The sequence below is a fragment of the Calliphora vicina genome, chromosome 2 (genome assembly GCF_958450345.1).
Source record: "Calliphora vicina chromosome 2, idCalVici1.1, whole genome shotgun sequence".
Lineage (NCBI taxonomy): Eukaryota > Metazoa > Arthropoda > Insecta > Diptera > Calliphoridae > Calliphora > Calliphora vicina.
This window is the reverse complement of record NC_088781.1, coordinates 117,012,268-117,018,677: the sequence shown is the minus strand read 5'-3', so window position 1 is coordinate 117,018,677 and position 6,410 is coordinate 117,012,268.

Genomic DNA, 6,410 nt, shown 5'->3' with positions numbered 1-6,410 from the left:
TTCTCTCATTTTTATGCGAATAGTTACCTAGCGATATTGCCAATTTGTCATCGAAAATAATTTCCTTTCCAAAAATACTTATTATTTGTATGTGTATTGCATGACTAAACGTGATTTCTTAAAGTATGTACTTACAAATTCATCTTTATTTGATACCACAGTGCTAGTGTTTATAAAACAATTTCAAAAAAATTACCTACGATTTGTTTTTCTTTGAGTAGTGTTCAATAAAAATATAAATAAATAATTCTTATTACCCTCACTAACGCATGACACCTAACATGTTTTGTCTAAAACGATTTGACATTTGTAAATTAGTGTTTTGATGTTACTTCTCTATTTGACAGCTAACTAATGAAAATGTCATTCTCAAAATTAAGGTAAATCCATTAAGATAGAAATTTCCTCAACAACAAAAAAACTAGTATTTTTGGTAAGAAATTTGTTTTTCTTTGGGGAAATATCACAATTCACAATAGGGGGATATATTTATGCGTAATATATTTTAAATTTTGTTCCAAATTTCCCTTTCTTCATTAAACAAAACTCACTCCAACTGAAGAAACAAACTCACAAAAAACTTATTACAATGATGGGAGTCAAAATAGAAACAAAATATCAACAAAACGGGAGAAAGAGGAACACAAAATGACGTAACATATAAAATGTGTGCGTATGCGTTGTTGTTTTGTTTACAAGTGCGTGTTTGTATGAATTCAATACAAAGCGAATTCGCTTTGCTCAAAGTTTTTATTATTTTGTAATATGTATTTGCCGTTGTTGTTTTTGTGATGACAGTGAGTAAGAAGACAACAAACTGAAATAAACAACAAGCCACAACAACAACATATTTGCCGGCCAATGACCCTACTATCAACTAACGGTGCTATTAGTAAATATACATATGTATTTACATAGAATGTTGTGTGTATGTATGTATAAATAAGTTTATTTTGAGTATTTTTGAGGTGTCGTTGTTGCCTATTTCGGAAGTTTAGTTTTGTTTATTTATTTTTTCTATGGGTGTGTATCTCAGTGTATGTATTTTTGTATACAATGGCGTTTGTTTTGTTTTCTATAAGGAAAAGCTCCATTTTTATTATCTTTGTGTTCCATAAATAATATTTAGTTTTTTTTACGAATTTTATTGCATTTTTAGTTAATAATTATAAATCATTTAAAATTTATTAGTAAATTAAATAGAAAATATTTATATTTAATAACTTTTGTAATTTGATTTTTATTTTTGAAATTTTTAATAATTTTTCTTAAGAAAAATAAAATTTTTATTACAATTTAGTAGAAGTTTATTTTTAACATCTTTTTACGAATTTAGCCTTTGGCTTGTGTTATTTTTGGTTTACATATCTGTTTTCAAATATTACTACGCATTTTATTGATTTTCTTATACATACATATTTCAAACTCTGTGTCCCCCTAAAACGCACTTTCTTACAGGGATGGTGTTTTTTTTTTCTAATAAGAACAGAAACCATGTGTTTTTAAGAGGAGTTTAAGTGGTCTTGTTGGTTTGTTAAAGAATTTATGCTAGCTTTTTTTATTGTTTATGTTTTTAGTGTGTACCTACTGTGTAAGAAATACAGGGTGTCGAAAGAGATGTTGATACTTTTCGTCAGAAGGGTATATACAGCGGTGGCCACCAATTTAAGACAAATACTTGAATTTTTTTCATCAACTGAATTTTAAGTGCGATAGATCCAAAATAAAAGGACCTCTAAGGGTATGAAATTTATTATTAATGTTTCTAGTTTCTGAAAAATGTTTGGAAAACTCGGTAAACATATATGGACAAAGATATGTGGAAATACGTTGACCCACGTCAGCGAACATCCGCTGTCAATTACATGATATGACCGAAACTAATGGAAATAAAAAATTTGGTCCGAATATTTTATAATAATAAAATTATGATATAAATTTGAGAAAATATGTTTATTTAAAACAAGTAAGGGAGCTATATTCGGCTGTGCCGAATCTTATATACCCTTCACCAAATTATACTTAAAAATATTTTTTTTTAAATATTTTTATTTAAACAAAATCAAAATTTTTTTTTTAATGTTTTAAATTTTTTTTTTCCAAATAGGTATGTTTTAAAAAAAGTTTTTTCAAATTTTTTTTTTTAAATTTCTTTAATTATTTTTTTGGAAAAAGATTTATGACAAAAAAAAATTTTTGATGAAAAAAAAATTCGGGTTAAAAAATATTTTTTTTCGATTTTGACCCATTGTATGAAATATCTATCATTATATATCCATATTGTCTATATTAATGACTTAGTAATCCAGATATAGGTCAAAAATCGAGGTTGTCCTAGTTTTTTCCTTATATCTCAGCCATTTGTGGACCGATTTTCTCGATTTTAAATAGCGACCGAGCCGGAAGAATTGATGTATGAATCGTGTATGTAAGTTACATATTTGGGGGCTTCGGAAAGTTGATTTCAACACACAGACGGAGAGACGGACATGGCTATATCGATTCCGCTATCTATAACGATCCAGAATATATATACTTTATGGGGTCGCAATTGAAAAATGTGGAAATTACAAACGGAATGACAAACTTATATATACCCTTGCCACTCATGGTGAAGGGTATAAAAATGCTTGTATTTATTTGTTATTGTTTAAATTTTACATATCTGCAAACACGATTCTTAAGATTAGCTAACCCTCTATCAATATTTTTAGTTTTAAAATTTAATACAGATTTGATATTTTATAGAAAATTTAATTTTAAATTGCATCCACGTTGCTTTGCAAAACACTTTTTATTTCTTCAACACCCTGTATTATCAGGTTAGCCAAATATGTACAAACAATACAACTTAGCCTCATCCATTCACACACACCCTTTGTTTGTTAAAAATTTCTAACAAAACATAAAAAAAAACAAAGATGTGTATTATCAAACCAAAACACCCCAAAAATAATTTACAAAACTTCTTAAATAAATATAATAAAAATGCAAACCATGCCTGTTTGTGCTGCCATAAACGCACAAAAATAAAAACAATAAAATTATTTCAAAAGTTGACATAGGAAGAAACAGCAACAACAAAATAAACTAAACTCTGGAATACAGACGGAAAAAAGCCCAACAAATATGTAGTAATAAGAAAATGCGTAAAATAAACATTATGTTAGAGAGTACATGAAGGGTGTTGATGTAATTTGACTTAGTTATACTTTTTTATGTGGTACTTTATGGGAAACGCAATACACATTTGAACATTTTCTTACTAGGGCATATTTACTGATGATTAGGAAAATCTGTTCGTGAGAGAGCTCTACTATGGTATAGTGCTTAAACTAAGTTTGTTATGGAGTTTGAAACACAAGAATGGAGGAAAACGTTTAGCAGCATGATTGTCAACTGAAGGATTCAATTACAGCAACCAAATTTTGTAATTCTGGTTACTAAATAAGTTTATTTTTTGAGTTTTGAGCATTTAATACCATTACGTAATTTATAAAGTTACACCACACAAATGTATGAACCGATCTTGCCAATTTGTGGTTCGTCCGATTCCATTTACATACTTTAATATAAATAAAATAATAGAGCTTTCTTTCTTTAATGGTGGAGTGTCTGAAGAGCCCGACTCAGTTGTACAGGATAAGATGGGATTTAAGCAGTTCTTAAAATGGGGGACGCCAAGGTGGATATGTTCCAAGCTTGTTCATGAAGCTTGTACAGGTATGTTACTATCTGAATTCCGTCAATGACGCAGAAATATAGATTAATCAGCAGTGTTCAAACTTAAGGCTTTTTAATTCATTGGTAACAAACTTTGATGTAAACGGGTTCATGACCTCAATAAATCTATGTCTAAATCTTGTCTAATTGCTCAAAACATGCTGATATTTCTCCTTGATCAAAGCTTAGATCTTCAGAATTTATTAAGCAAAGTGGCATAACATTAAATCTCAGGACCAAACGATGTTAGTTTTCTCACGGCTCATAACTATAAATGATAAGAGCCTAAGATGAGATCTGATATCACTGACAGAGGTGAGCATATCATAGATTTCAGTTAAGAGGTATTTGTGCGAACATAACTGGATACTCTTTGGGTCAGGACTACATTGCGAGCCAATACCATGCTTCAGCAATCCAAAAAGAATGAAGTGGTTTAAGTACAATGATATTTAAACTCACACTCAGACAAATTTAAGCAATCGAATATACTGGTCTTAATAACATTAAGGGAATCTTCAGTAAAAGAATTGTCAAGGCATTTTAAGTTTCCCTCAAACAAGTCAAGGGAGAGCTCTACAAAGAATTCACTCTCATTCATGTACCATCAATTGTTATGAAAAAAATAATAAATATATAACCGAAAAATGTATGGTTCATGTTTTAGTTGTTTGAACTTTGTGCTCCATGTAGTTCAGCAGTTGAGTAGGACAGATTTTACACTGCAGTTAAATATTCTTATTTTTGTAGGTATGTAGATATTGTTCGCTCGCCAGACTTTATATAGCGAGTGAAATGCTATGTAAAGAACCTCCATTCTTCGAAATGCGACTACCCAAATAGCAAAAAGAGCCAACGTCCTCAATTATGGCTCCATGTGGTGAAAGAAGAGTTGAGTTGGTGGTGCCAATCCGCATGAGTTTTGTCTTTGACTTAGAGTCTTTTAATTTCAGCAGAATCTACTGTATTTCGTGGTATGTTGGGGGAGATGTTGATGTTGGATGAATGGGTACGAAAAAAAACTGGGTCTCGAAAAAGTTACTGTTTGGTGTGGATTTTTGGTTGACCGATGACGCCGGTCCATATTTCTTTGAGAACGACGTTGGCCAGGCCATCACCGTCAACGATGAGCGCTATAGGTTGAAGATTTTCCACTTCTTTTGGCCTGAATTGGATGATATGGACACCAACGAAATATGGTTTCAATAGAACACACGTGGAGGTGATGTGAACTAGCCACCATGTATGAGCGTATGATTTAACCCCGTAAGACTTTTTCTTGTGGGGTTTACTTAAGTCTTAAGTCAATATAACCCATGCCATCCCTCAAATTCTGCCTGATTTATGCGCCAGATTTATGGAAAATTTAACATTTCGAAAGCACACCACCCAGCGGAGCCGCGGCTGATGTTATATTCCATATATAATAGAATCGAGAGGCCTTTCAATGAATGTTGATCAATTCTCACACACACTGTTGATTTATTTAAATTCAAAGATAGGAAGCGCTTAATGACAAATACGATCATAAAAAAACTACGAACAAATGATCTGTTTTAGAAATCTCTTCGATTAAAAATCTTTTGCAGTTTCTGTCACCTCTAAAAATATGGTTGTTCCATCATATATTAATAACATTCTTGTAGCATTTAAATCTCATTTAACAATAGTCCAATATCTTCCTTTAACCTGATTTCCTATCATTTTGGATATTTAGTCACTCTTGGTAGAGCAAACTTATTATTGTAATATAAATGTATGTATTTACACAAACTTTTATTTGACATTTTATTGAGTATCAGCAATATAAAATCTTTGATATCTGGAGGTTGTGAAAAATCAGGCAATTCATACTAAAAAGAACTTAATGGAGGAATTTCTGTGAATCAATTGATAATACTAATGGCTCCTCAAGATTTATAAAATTTCTGAATAGGTCGGGTAGCGAATTGCGGCACAATCGGCCACATCAGAATCTCATGAAGAATTAATAGTTTTGCATTATCTGCTTCTAAAATATTCGAGCTCTGAAACTTTTTTGCATTCGAAATGGTCAGTTTAAATAATGTGTATTCCACTTTAATTTCACTTAAATATAGATATAAGCAGCGTTTAATAAAACCTTAAAGATACTTAATGTTTTAAAAGACCACCACACCTTAAATCCCCTTTCAAAACTTCTATTTTTTTTACTTCACCTAATACTGCAATTCAAATTCGTTCCACTCCAAAAATAAAATTGAAACTCATTTAAAACACTGTATGTATTTATGTATTTTCTTTCCTTTTTAATATTCAAACACCGGTATTTGTTGTTGTTTTGAATTTGTTCTTCTTCCGTTTTCTAAAGGGGGGATGATAAAGTTTTTGCATGATATCCGGCTGTTATCTAAATGTTTATATGACAACTTCTTTTAATGTGGCAAGTAGAAAGTAGCTTATAACCGGCTTTCTTATGTGTATAGGCTTGAATTTGGCAACGGGAAGGGTTGTTTAGCAAAGGAGAGTTGAGATGGTGTATTCCAACACTAAACCCCCACAAAAAACTTACACGTGTGTCATTAACATGTTCTCTTACTCTGTTTAGCCACTTTTGAGGGGGTTGTTTAGAAAGAAAGTTAAATGAAAAGCTTTTTATTTATACTTTTTTCACTTTCTCTTGAAAGCTTTTCATATTATTGTTATTG